This window comes from Miniopterus schreibersii (assembly GCF_964146895.1).
Source record: "Miniopterus schreibersii genome assembly, chromosome: X".
NCBI classification, from domain to species: Eukaryota; Metazoa; Chordata; class Mammalia; order Chiroptera; family Miniopteridae; genus Miniopterus; species Miniopterus schreibersii.
The window spans coordinates 52504153-52518196 of NC_138104.1; the positions used below are offsets into that span (position 1 = coordinate 52504153).

The 14044-nt window shown below is 37.3% G+C and overlaps 1 pseudogene across 1 annotated transcript in view; it reads right to left on the reverse strand.

The window, feature by feature from the left end:
- Positions 1–1607: 1607 nt before the first annotated feature.
- The window catches only part of LOC308550957 (vascular endothelial growth factor receptor kdr-like), a 104937-nt pseudogene continuing 92500 nt past the window's right edge, over positions 1608–14044 (reverse strand). The window contains exon 7 of the transcript in view: positions 1608–1740. The product of the transcript in view is annotated as a vascular endothelial growth factor receptor kdr-like (transcript). The remainder of the gene's footprint in view (positions 1741–14044) is intronic.

Consider the following 14044-nt stretch of genomic DNA (forward strand, 5'->3'; position numbering starts at 1 on the left):
TTGTTGTTTTACTGATGGTAGCCATTCTGGTAGGTGTAAGGTGATATCTTATTGTAGTTTTAATTTGCATCTCTCTGATGATAAGTATGTGAATACCAGAGAGAAAAGGGGGGCAAGGGCTGGATGGAGGTAGGCAAATGGGGGTGGGGTGGGGAATGGGAGCATCTCTAATAGTGTAAACAATAAAAATAAAGTTAAAAAATAAAATAACAAGAGGAAGACAATTCAATCAAAAATGGGCAAAGAACCTGATTAGACACTTCTCCAAAGAGGACATACAGATGGCCAAGAGACATATGAAAAAGTTATCAATGTCCTTAATCATCAGAGAGATGAAAACTAAAACCACAATGAGATATCACTTCACACCTGTCAGAATGGCTGCCATCAACAAATCAACAATTGACATGTGCTGGAAAGGATGCAGAGAAAGGGGAACCCTGGTACACCGCTGGTGAGAATGCAGAATGGTACAGCCATCGTGGAAAACAGTATGCAGGTTCCTCAAAAAATTAAAAATAGAACTGCCTTTGACCCAGTGATCCCACTTCTAGGGATATATCTTAAGAATCCTGAAACACTAATCAGAAAGAATATATGCACCTCTATGTTCATAACAATTTACAATAGCTAAGATCTGGAAACAGCCCAAGTGCCCATCAGTAGATGAGTGGATAAAAAATCTGTGGGGCATTTATACTATGCATGCAGCTGTATACTATGCAGCTGTAAAGAAGAAAGATCTCCTGCTTTTTGGGACAGTATGGGTAGACCTGGAGAATATTATGCTAAGCTAAATAAGCCAGGCAGAGAAAGAGAAACATCACATGATCTCATTTATATGTGGAATCTAAAGAACTTAATAAACTCATGAACAAAATAGATTAAGTGACATGGAAGGATGGAACAAAATGATGAATCTCAGAGGGAAAGTGGGAGTGAGTGAGTGGGTGGGGAAAGATTAGCCAAAGAATTTATATGCATATATGTATAACCCAAGGACACAGGCAATAATGTGGTGAGGGACTGGGCAGGGGGGTGAGGAGGGCGTAGAAAGAGCCAATGGGAAGAAAAAGGGACATCTGTAATATTTTGAACAATAATAAATAAATTTATAAATTAATAATTAAATAAAACAGAAATAAATTCATAGATACAGAGAACAAACTGATGAGAGGGGTGTTGGATGGCTGGGTGAAAAATGTGAAGGGATTAAGAAGTATAAATTGGTAGTTACAAAATAGTCACAGTGATGTAAAGTGCAGCACAAAGATATAGTCAATAATATTCTAATAACTATGTACAGTTCCAAGTGGGTACTAAATTTATCGGGAGTATCACTTCATAAATTATATAAATGTCTAACCATTATGCTGCACACCTGAAACTAATATAAAATAATATTGAATGTCAACAGTAATTGAAAATTTTTTAAAATTATATTAAGAAAAGAAAACAACATCATGACTAAAGCTTGGTTTTTATAATCAATAGTCTTCAACCCTAGATCTCAAGGCATTCCTAAAATTTAACATCAAGTGTATGACTAGCAGCCCCACTCATATATAGCTTGTGAGGTTACCACACAACTCTTACCACAGCAACTCTCAGAGGTCTACCTTTGTATTTTCTCCATTTGTCACTGCCATCTCCTCAATGGACAGGATTCTACTGCTTATACGGAGATTATTTTTCAGAATCTCATTGGAAAGCTGGATCCGCTGGCCTTGTTCCATACACCTGGGAAAGAATGAGACTGCATTTACAGTATAGTCAATAGAAAGGATATAAAACATAACTAAGTACTATAGATAGTGTATCTTCTAGTCTAGGAAGATATGTCACCCAGAGAATTCTGGATAAGAAGTTACAAAATTTAGAAGGCAAAATGATCATGGAAGGCCTCTCTAAGGAGGTTACATTTGAACAGAATCCTAAAAGAAGTCAAATGTGAGCCAGAAAAATTTCTGGGGAAGACAATTACAGATGGAGGAAAGAGCAAATGCAAAGGTCCTGTGCAAGGAACATGCCTGACATATTAAATGAGCAAGGAGTCCTGTGTGGCTGGAAGTCCACAAGCATAAAAGTATTATTCGTATAGTCCATACCGATTTTTCTAGGCTGATACAGAATATGAAGTCTTATAAGATTCTCCTTCACTGGTATCTCTTCCTGAATGAGCTTTCTTACTCTGAACCTTAAGCAAAGAGAAGGGGCTCGTGAGAGTAATTCTAGGGAGCTGTTGATCAGCCACGATATACAGAAAAGCAGATTACTCAAGGGAATGAATGATAAGGTACTAGACTTGTACTCAACAAAACTGCAATTCAACCCAAGCATTGCTAGCTTGCATGGTTTTTGATAGCTCAGTTTCCCTTTTCTGAGACTCAGTTTCCCCAACTGTTATATGGAGCTAATATTAGTTATGTTGTGGGCTTACTTGGAGATCTTAATAAGTACTTGAAATGTTCTGTAAGTACAGACTGTACACAAAGTTTCAAAGGCAATATGAAAAAAGACTGAAAATATCTCATTAATATTTTATATTAATTGCTTATGAAGTGACAACATTGAGACATATCCTGTTAAATATATTATTTAGATTAATTTTACTTTTTTACTTTGTATAATGCGGCTCCTAGAAAATTCAAAATTACATATGTGGCTTAGACAGGTGTCTTGCATTATATTTCTGTTGCATAACTGTTTGCATGGCTGCCTCCTATTCTTTAAGTCTGACGTTAAATATTTATTCCTCATAAAGTTTTTATTTTCCAAAATATGTCTTTTTTTATCCAAAGTAAATCATACCCCCATTATACTCTTTTTTTGTTCTTTATGTACAATCAAGATTTGAATCTCTAAACAAGCTCATGATATGGCAAATATTTGATTCATTCAACTTTCAGATAAATGTGAGAGATATGGACTAGTATGGTTTCTAAAACAGAGTAGGTATTCAATAACTGTTTGCTTAATGAACTTTGCTATGAGAAGCACTTAGAAAAGGCATTTTTTTCAGAGAAAGCCTCCATTTTTCTTCCAAATAGAAAGGTGCAAAAAAATGTAACTGGTTTTACTGCATCTCAGCTGAGTGAGAACATTGGAAGTGACTTGGGAATTACAGAATGTCAGAGTAAGGAAAGGAGGCAGGGCAGAACCAAAGTAAGTAAGTGGATAGGACCACAGATATTCACTCCTTCCAAAAATCTATCCTGGTGCCTCCTGAGATGAAATAAGTATGCTTCTGAAGTACCTATGTGTAGGCAGGAAGCAATTGAGTGAAGCTGACTTATAAGAGCTGGCTGGGAAGTACCTGTGAGACATAGACTGCCAGCCCCTTCTATTTGAAGATCTAGATCTTGGTCTGATAACTATATCCTCTTCATTTTCCTCCAAACAAAGGCTATATCCTAAAGTTTTGGGTCTTCCAAATGAGATTTCTTAGACATTCCCATTCAGAGTTTAACTATCTCCTAGTGATACCCTCTCATTCATTACCATGTCCTTAAAACTCAACCTTCAGCACAGTGCAGCAGTGAGTTAATAAGATGAACTTATCTGGTCAGCTAACATGTCATCCTTCAGACAACAATGGAAACCTGACTGAACAGTCCTCTGCACACTTTAAGAGTTATGGCAAACCAGAGAGTTTGTCATATGTGTCAAGCCTGTAGGGAGGTTTTATAGTAGGAGACCGATGAGCATTGATGAAATATTCTTTTTATTATTATTATTATTGTTTAAAATATTACAAATGTCCCTTTTTCTCCCCAATGACCCATTCCACCCCATTCCTTCCCCCTCCCCAGTCCCTCTCCCCACCATTGTCCATGTCCTTGGGTTGTGTATATATGCACATAAATTCTTTGGTTACTCTCTCCCCCTCCACCCCCCAGCCCTCCTCCATCCCTCTGACATTCATCAATCTCATCTATGCTTCTATGTCATTGAATCTATTCTGTTCATCAGTTTATTAAGTTCTTTAGATTCCACGTATAAGTGAGATCATGTGATATTTGTCTCCTAAGAATCCTGAAACATTCATCAGAAAGGATATATGTACCCCGATGTTCATAGCAGCACAGTTTACAATAGCTAAGATCTGGAAACAGCCCAAGTGCCCATCAGTAGATGAGTGGATAAAAAAGCTGTGGGACATTTACACCATGGAATACTACGCAACTGCAAAGAAGAAGAATCCTCGTACCCTTTGGGACAGTATGGATGGACCTGGAGAATATTATGCTAAGTGAAATAAGCCAGGCAGTGAAAGACACATGCTTTTATTTTCTATTTTTTTCAACATGGTGCTCTTCTTGGTGCAGGTGGTGACGTCTGACAGATTCTAGGAAAGCGGTAAGGACTCTATAAGAGGGGCCATCCCTAGAGGGGTCCCTGCCCTCTGGGCCTGTGGGGAGCATAGCTCCACCCCTTCAGTGGCTGCTGGTGGCGGGCACGCTTCCAGCCCTTGGAAGGCTCAGGGCACTTTTCTTCTTCCTCACTCTTTCCAGAAACCCCCGTGTTTTCTTTGGCCACCTTTCCACCCTCCCGACTGAGGAAGAAGGCTCCCTAGAGTTCCTTTGGCCATGAATTTATTTTCTCCTAAGATCCTTAGAGCTCCGTCTTTCTGGGATTCTCTTTCCCTGCTCCTAAAGCATCGGCAGCTTTGTCATATTTATGTTGCCTTTGAAGCGAACCTTTCTCCTAATTAATTTTAATGTCTTTTCTCCTAGTTATTTATGGCAGAAACAATGCCTATCACAAGCTATTTCATTATAGTCAGAAGAGGAAATCTGCTTCCACTTATTTTTTTTTGCTACTTTCCTTAAATTGAAACAAATTTGTTTTAAAAATATTTCAGAGATATATTGACCTGCAATTTGTTTTTATTACAGTGGCAAGTAACTCTGTCTCCTGATGATTGTGCTAAAGTATATTTGCTAAAATGTTAAGTTCTATTCAATCTCAAAAAGATAATTTGCAGAATCAGAATGTGGTGATTTTTTTTTTTTTTTTAGGCAAACAACTGGACTGAATACAACAGGCAGTGTCTTTTTATAGTGCATAGTTTTTTGTTTTTTTTTTCCCCTTGGGTTGTTACTACTTCCACCCATGAGTAGAACTATTATGTGTTTTGAATAATTAAAAAAAAAAGAAGAAAAAAAAAAGATCTGTTGCTTGTTGATTTGGGATTTGTTTGCCTGAATTAAATATTCAGTTAGTGAATGACATATGGCATTGCTTCACTGAAACATGGCAAATATGGCTTTTTCTTGGAGCACAGACCTTGTTTTCTACCAATTTTATAGGCTGTGCAAGATAAGTGAATTCCAGGTAGATTGTTCAAGATTTATAAATCACATATATTCAATGATTGTCTTCTGCCACAAAGTAAATATATATTCGTGGATAATAAATATTTATGAAAATGAAAACCTTTTTCAAATTCTAAATTTAGAAGCCATATGGCGGCTGTCTCTTTGTAACTTTCTTCTATCTCTGTCAGTTTGGTATTGTTCAGTTTACAACGTTTTTCATGGCTCCTCACAACTTAATTTTAAATGGGTACCACTGTGATATTCAACAAAGTATTAACCAGTTCAATCCAATAAAGTACAGTGATATATGGTGACGAGAGAAGATACACCTGGGTGGTGGGCACACGGGGTGATACATGGACCTTGTAACAAAAAAACACACACCTGAAACTTATATGCTCATATTAACCATTGTCACCCCAATAAATTTAATAAAGTGTTAAAAAATACTACATCTACATGTTAAATAAATAAGATTTTGTGTTTTAGTCCTAGTCTTAGAGAATTTAGCTAGAAATTTTATCTTGTATCACTTGGGCATTTCCCCATATTTAAGCACCTCGATAATAAAAATTTAAAAAATAAAAATAAAAATAAGTAGAAGGAAAAAAACAATAGAAACATATTAAATGTCATTTTATGTAAATAGGTAGAAACTGGTTAAGAGTGGTAATAATTAACTTTGTTTTCTATTTTTTATATATTTCCACCGGGTAACCATGGGAAATCCTAGAACATAAGAATAGCCGTAACTGAGAGCCAGTAAAGATAAATGTGTTTTCAGTGCTCTTATGGGAAGTATTCTTAAATATTGCCTACTCTGTGATTTGGGGCAATTCACTTTGCCTCTCTAAATTTTCCTTTAATTTTTTCTAATGCTTTTTAAAATTATCTATTTATTGGTTTGTTTAGAGAGAGAGAGGAAGAGAGACAGACAGAGAGAAACCGATTTGTTGTTCCACTTAGTTGTACATTCATTGGTTGCTTATTGTATGTGCCCTGGCAAGATCAAACCCGCAACCTTGGCCTATCGGAACAACACTCTAACCAGCTGAGTTACCTCGGCCATGATATTTTTTTCTAATTCTTATAGGGGCCACATGTGACTCATTGTTCCAGAGGTGACTGAGCAGACACTTTGAAATAGAGCTTATTGCCACAGAGCAAAAATCAAAGTATCTAATATGTCCCAGGCATATAGTAGGGCTTCAATAGATGGAAGCTCTTAAGAGGCAAGAGTCAGGATGCCAGGCTCTCATTGTGATATCTCTATTGACTTCTGTGTTCTGTAAAGTGAGCCATTTATCTCCTATACCCTCCCTGTCCTACCTTCTACACTAGATTCACAGGAAGCTAAATAACTGTGCTGTAATCTAAAAATGCTATTTGTTGGGTTTTAAAGATGGCTGCAGTCTAACAATAGGCGGAGTCCCCTTGCTCCCAGCCATGGATCCAATTTAGTTAAAATACTGGGTAGCTGGCTCAGAAAAACAAAAGAAATATAGCTGATTGGACGTATTTTGAATAAGGAGCACTGAAGAAACATCGTAGAGACTGGTAAGAGAGGGAGAGGCATGGAAAGGGGGAATCCCCCCTGAAGCTTATTCTAGGCAGTGAGGCCCAAGGGTTGGAGGTTGCTAATCTTTCTCCCCTGGGAGTGCAGACTGACACTCAAAAGCAGGGATCTCAAACTCTGAGCAGTGAAGAAGGGAAGGAGAACCTGTGCATGTAGGACAGAGGGAGCCAGGGAAACAGTTTGTCTTTCCTAGAATAGAAAGGGGCCAGCAGTGACCTAAAAGGACTCTCTGTTTTCTTGTAGGGCACTGTACAGGAAATGAGAGCATTTGAACTGTGTAGAGCGGAGAAGAGGAAGGAACCCTTCCTTCTGCCAAAGAGAGACCAGAGCTGCCAGTATGGAAGATCGGGGACTCTCTCTGCCAGAGAGAGGGACTGGAGCTGCCAGTGAGATAATTCAGGGACTCCCTCCGAGAGAGAGAGAGATTAAAGCTGCTGTATGGGCAGAGAAGGTGTTTTTGACCTGCTCTAAAGAGAGCCAGGATAGAGACCCAAGGTGAGAATCATGACCCCAGCCCTGCTGAGTTCAGTTGTGCAGAAGATCTGCACAGGGCAGACTTTGTAACCCCTCCTGCTTCTACTGGAAACACAAGGATGCCAGATTTTCACAAAGCAGGTTTTCTTCCTGTGTTTTACTTTATAGGTTTTTGATTATTGGATGGCACCCCACAGCATCCACCTTCCGAGCTTACATTGGGGAGACAGACCAGCAAAAGCTGAGTATTGTGTCTGCATTGAGGAGAGTTTGAACCAAGCACCCTGTGAGATCAGATGACCGGACTAGGAAAAGAGGGGCAGAAAGTGCCTACCTCTCCTGCAGGCTAAGAGTACCACCTCTAACAGGAAAGTGGCTGGTTCAGCTCACTGAAGCCCCAGATATCCCCCGCTAGGCACAGTTTGGTGGGGGAAGAACAACTCATAGGAAGACATTACAAAAGTAAAACTCTCAGGGACTATTATTTGGGAACCAGAGGAAATGCTCAAAACAACTTCTGGAGGCTGGGCAGGCAAAGTGTGCATACCATAGTCTCTATTGATCAATCACACTGAACTCAGGCCAGCTGGAACTGCCCATACAGAAAAGGCAAGACTGAATTATATCTTCCCAGATGAACTTCACTTGGCTGGTTTTTAAAAAGAATTTTTTTTTAAATTTGTTTTGTTTTGCTTTGCTTCTTTTTCTTGTTGTTGTTTTTTGTTTTGTTTTGTCTTTGGTGTTTTTAATCAAGATTTTCTTGATATTCTCCACTTTATTGCTTGGGTATTATTATTTTTATCAAGTTTATTGCTTTTCTGTATTGTTTCTACCATATCATTTATTGGTTTCCTTCCTTACACTTGCTTTACGTCTCTCTCTCTCTTCTTGTTCCCTTGTCATAACTATTTTTCCCTTTCTTTCTTTGCCTTCCTGTCTTTTTTAACCATTTTCTTATTCCTACTCTCTACCCTTATTCCTACTCTCTACCCTTACTCTCCCTTCTTTTCTTTCAGAATCTTTACTCTGCCTCTATTACCTGCCAGTAGCTTCTTTAATTTTTACTATTTTACTACTAGCAATAATATCCTTTTCTCTCTTTCTTTTTGCCTTAGTAGTTGTGTCCTCTCTTTGTTTTCCTAGTTCTACTTTCTTTTTGGTTGTTTTCATTGTGATTGTTAAGATATTTTGTAAATTCCTTGTTTGTTTCCTGTTGGTTTCATTGTTTTGTTTTGCCCTGTCAGAAAACATACAACAGCTCACATAATGTTGTTGTGGCTGAGCCTCAGAGCTGGCCAACCTGAGAGGGAAGTCCTCCCATGAACAGAACAACAGGAATCTAGGCTCAGTAACAACAGGAGGGCCCAAATATCCCAAAAAAGGGACATGCCTAAAGCTTATAGCTCAGAAGTATAAGGAAAACACAACTCTGAGTCGAACAGGAAATCCACTACCAAAGCTAACCCCACAAGACTGGGAGACAGCAAATATATTGAATACACAGATACAAACACACAGAGAAAACTAATATAGGGAGACAAAGAACCTCCAAACTGAAGAAACAGAAAATCACCAGAAAAAAGACCTTGATGAGATGGAGGTAAGCAAGTTATCAGAAACAGACTTCAGAGTAATGATTATAAAGATGCTCAAGGAACAAGACACCTAATGGGAAGTTGCAGGAACTTAGTGAAAGCTACATCAGCATGAAAAAAAGATATAGATATTGTAAATAAGAACCAGGTAGAAAAGAAGAATACTATATCTGATATCAAGAATATGCTGGAAGGAGTTAAAAACAAAATCAATGAAGCAGAGGATAGAAAAAGTGACTTAAAAGGTAGAAAAAAAATCAAAGAAGCAAAAAGAAAAAACACTTAAAAAGCATGAGGACAGTTTAAGGGAATTTTGGGACATAAAGCGAAACAACATTCACATCATAGAGGTTCCAGAGAGGGAGAAAAGTGAGCAAGGAGTAGACAATCTGGTGGAAGAAATAATGACAGAAAACTTCCCTAAACTGGTAAAGGAGAAAGCCACACAAGTGCAGGAAACAGGGAAGGTACCAAACAAGAGGAACGAAAGAGACCCCTTCCAAGACACATCATAATTAAGATGGCAAATGTTAAGGACAAAGAAATAATATTAAGGGCCACAAGGGAGAGACAAGTAGTGACCTACAAGGGAACCCCATAAGCCTGCCATCAGATTTCTCAACAGAAACACTTTAGGCCAGAAGGGAGTGGCATGAAGTGCTCAAAGTAATGAAAAGCAAGAACCTGCATCCAATACCTCTTTACCCAGCAAGGCTATCTTTTAAAATTGAAGGTGAAATAAAGAGTTTCCCAGACAAATGAAGGCTAAAGGAGTTCAGTACCACCAAACCAGCATTGCAAGAAATGCTAGAAGGACTGCTTTAAGAAGAAGAAGAAATATGGAGAGAAAGATACATGGGCATAAAGGGAAATTATGGTGTTAAATAAATATATGTCAATAATAACCTTAAATGTAAAAATGCTCCAATCAAAAGACATAGGGAAGCTGAATGTATAAGAAAACATGACCCATATATATGCTGTCTGGAAGAGACCCGCCTCAGAGCAAAAGATTGACACAGACTGAAAGTGAAAGGATGGAAAAAAATATTCCATACAAATGGAAATTTAAAAAAAAAAAAAAAAGCTGGAATAGAAATACTTATTTCTGAGAAAACAGACTTCAAAATAAAGACCATAACAAGAGACAAAGAAGGTCACTACATAAAACTAAAGGGATACATCTAACAAGAGGAAATAACCCTTGTAAACATATATGCACCCAATATAAGAGCACACAAATGTATATAAAATTTCTTGGTGGATTTTAAGGGAGATATTGAGAGCAATACAATCATAGTGGGTGACTTTAACACTCCACTGTCATCATTGGACAGAACAAGATAAAAAATCAACATGAAAATAGAAAACTTGGATGACACAATAAATCTAATGGATTTAATTGACATATACAGAGCATTTCATCTCAGAGCAGCAGAATACACATTGTTTTCAAGGGCACGTGAAAAGTTCTCAAAAATAGACCACATGTTAGGGCAACAAACAAGTCTCTACAAGCTCAAGAAAATTGAAATCATATCAAGTATTTTCTAAGATCACAATGCCATGAAACTGAAAATCAACCACTCTAAAAAAATTCAAAAATATTCAAATACATGGAGGCTAAATAGCATGTTATTGTATAATGAACTGGTTTAAAACAAGATCAAGGAAGAAATAAAAAACTTCCTGAAAACAAATGACAACCCAAAATCTATAGGACACAGCAAAAGCAGTCCTGAGAGGAAAGTTCATAGCATTACACAAAAAGCCCTAATAAACTGTCTAAAACAACAACTAAAAGAATTAGAAAGAGAGCACCAAGAAAAGCCCAGCAGAAGTAGAGGGAGGGAAATAATAAAGATCATAGCAGAAATAAATGACATACAGATAAAAAAACAACAATACAAAAGAACACTGAAACAAAGAGTTGGTTCTTTGAAAAGATAAATAATATTGAAGCAACTTTAGCCAGACTCACCAAGAAACAGAGTGAGGACCCAAAAAATAAAATCAGAAATGAAAAAGGCAATATAACAACTGACAACATAGAAATAAAGAATCCTAAGAAAATACTAAAAGCAACTATAGGCCAAAAACTGGACAACCTGGCTGAAATGGACAAATTCCTAGAAACATACAATCTTACAAAACTCAATCAGGAAGAATCATAAAACTGAAATAGGCCAATAGACAAGTGATGAAATTGAAGGAGTGATAAAAAACAAACAAACAAACAAACAACCTCCCAGCAAACAAAAGTCTGGGACCAGATGGATTTGTAGGCGAGTTTTACCAAACAATCACAGAAGAACAAACCAATTCTCCTCAAACTTCTCCAGAAAATTCAAGAGGAAGGAAGACTCCCAAGCTCTTTTTATGAGGCGAGAATTATCCTAATTCCCCAAAACAGGTAAAGACACTACAAAGAAAGAAAATTACAAACCAATATCCCTGATGAACATAGATGCTAAAATCCTTAACAAAATATTAGCAAATCGGATCCAGCAATATATTGTAATCATCAGACACCATGACCAAGTGGGATTTATTCCAGGGATGCAAGGTTGGTTGAACATTCTTAAAACAATAAATGTGATACATCACATAAAAAAAAAGACAGGCAAAAATCATATGATTATATCAATAGACTCAGAAAAAGCATTTGAAAAAATCCATAACCCATTTTTGATAAAAACTCTCAGCTAAGTGGGAATAGAGGGATCATACCTCAACATAATAAATGCCATATATGACAAACCTAGAGCCAATATCATACTCAAAGTTCAAAAACTAAAACCATTTCCCTTAAAAACAAGAGCAAGACAGGGTTGTCCACTTTCACCACTATTACTCAACATAGTACCGGAAGTCCTTGCCACAGCAATCAGACAAACATTAAAAATAAAAGGCATCCAAATTTGGAAGGAAGAAGTAAACTTGTCATTGTTCACAGATAACAAGACATTGTGCATAGAAAACCCTAAAGACTCAATCAAAGTTCTACTAGATTTAATAAATGAATTAGGCAAGGTAGCAGGATGCAAAATTAACACCTGGAAATCGATGGCATTTTTATACACCAATAATGTACTCTCTGAAAGAGAATCTAAAAAAATTTCCACTCACCATTACAACTTAAAAATAAGATTCCTAGGAATAAACTTAACCGCAAATGTAAGAGGCCTGTACTTGGAAAACTACAGGACAATGAAAAAAGAAATAGAGGAAGATATAAACAAGTGGAAGAATATATCATGTCCATGGATTGGAAGAATTAATATCATTAAAATGTCCATACTACCCAAAGAAATCTGTAGATTCAATGAAACTCTTATAAAAGTACCAATAGCATATTTCACAGAACTAGGACAAATATTCCAAAAATTTATATGGAACCAAAAAAGACCCCAAATAGCTGCAGCCTTCTTGAGAAAGAAGAACAGAATTGGAGGGATCACAGTAACAGATATCAAACTATACTACAAGGCCACTGTAATCAAAGCAGCCTGGTCCTGGTACAAAAACAGGCATATAAATCAATGTAACAGAGTAGAGATCCCTGAAATTGATCCACACCGTTACAGTCAATTAATATTTGACAAAGTAGGCAAGAGCATACGATGGAGCAAAGATAGTCTCTTCAATAAATGGTGCTGGGAAAATTGCACAGGTACATGCAAAAAAATGAAACTAGACCACCAACTTGCTCCATAAACAAGTATAAATTCAAAATGTATAAAAGGCTTAAATGTAAGACATGAAACCATAAAAATCCTAGACGAAAACATAGGCAATAAAATCACAGACATCTCATGTAGCGGAATATTCATCAATATATATCCTAAGGCAGGAGAAACAAAGGCAAAAATAAACAAATGGGACTATATCAAACTAAAAATCTTCTCCACAGCAAAAGAAAACATCCTCCAAATACAAAGGGATCCCACCGCATGGGAGAATATATTGGCCAAGGGTACATCTGATAAGGGGTTAATTCCTGAAATATACAATGTACACATACAACTCAACAAGAGAAAGGCAAAAAATCCAATTGAAAATGGGCAAAAGACCTGAATAGACACTTCTCCAAAGAGGCCATATAGATGTTCAGGAGATATATGAAAAAATACTCAACATCACTAATCATCAGAAAGATGCAAATTAATACCACAGTGAGGTATCACTTCACACCTGTAAGGATGGCTACCATCAACAAATCAACAAATGACAAGTGCTGGTGAGGATGTTGAGAAAGGGAAGCCTAGTATACTGCTCATGAGAATGCAGAATGGTGCAGCCACTATGGAAAACAGTATGGAGATTCCTCAAAAAATTTAAAAAATGGAACTGCCTTTTGACTCAGTGGTCCCACTTTTAGGAATATATCCTAAAAATCCCAAAACACCAATAAGAAAGAATATATACACCCCTATGTTCATAGCAGGGCAATTTACAATAGCTAAGATCTGGAAACAGCCCAAGTGCCCATCGGTAAATGATTGGATAAAAAATCTGTGGGACATTTACACTATGGAATAGTATGCAGCTGTAAAAAAGAAGGATATCTTACCCTTTTGGACAGCATGGATGGGCCTGGAAAGTATAATGCTAAATGAAATAAGCCAGTCAGAGAAAGACAAGTGCCATATGATCTCACTCATATGTGAAATCTATGGAACAGAATAGATTGACAAACAAGATAGGGTCACAGACATGGAAGCATGGAACAGTCCGGCAGATCTCAGAGAGGAGGCAGGAAGGACGACAGGAAGAGATTAACCAAAGAACTTATAAGCATATATGTACAGCCCATGGATACAGTCAATGGACAGCCAGAGGCCTGGGGAGGGATGGGAGGTGCGTGGAGGGGGGTAAGGGGAGGAAATGGGGGACATGTGTAATACTCTCAATAAAAAAATTAAAGCATAAAAATAATAAAAATAATAATAAAAATGATATTTGCTGACAGATTTTCCCATTGTGGGGTTACTATTTCAGTCAGTCTTATGTAAATAGTTCTCAAACCAATGAAACATGCCCTCTTTCCAAGCCCAATACTGATTTTTTTCCCATGT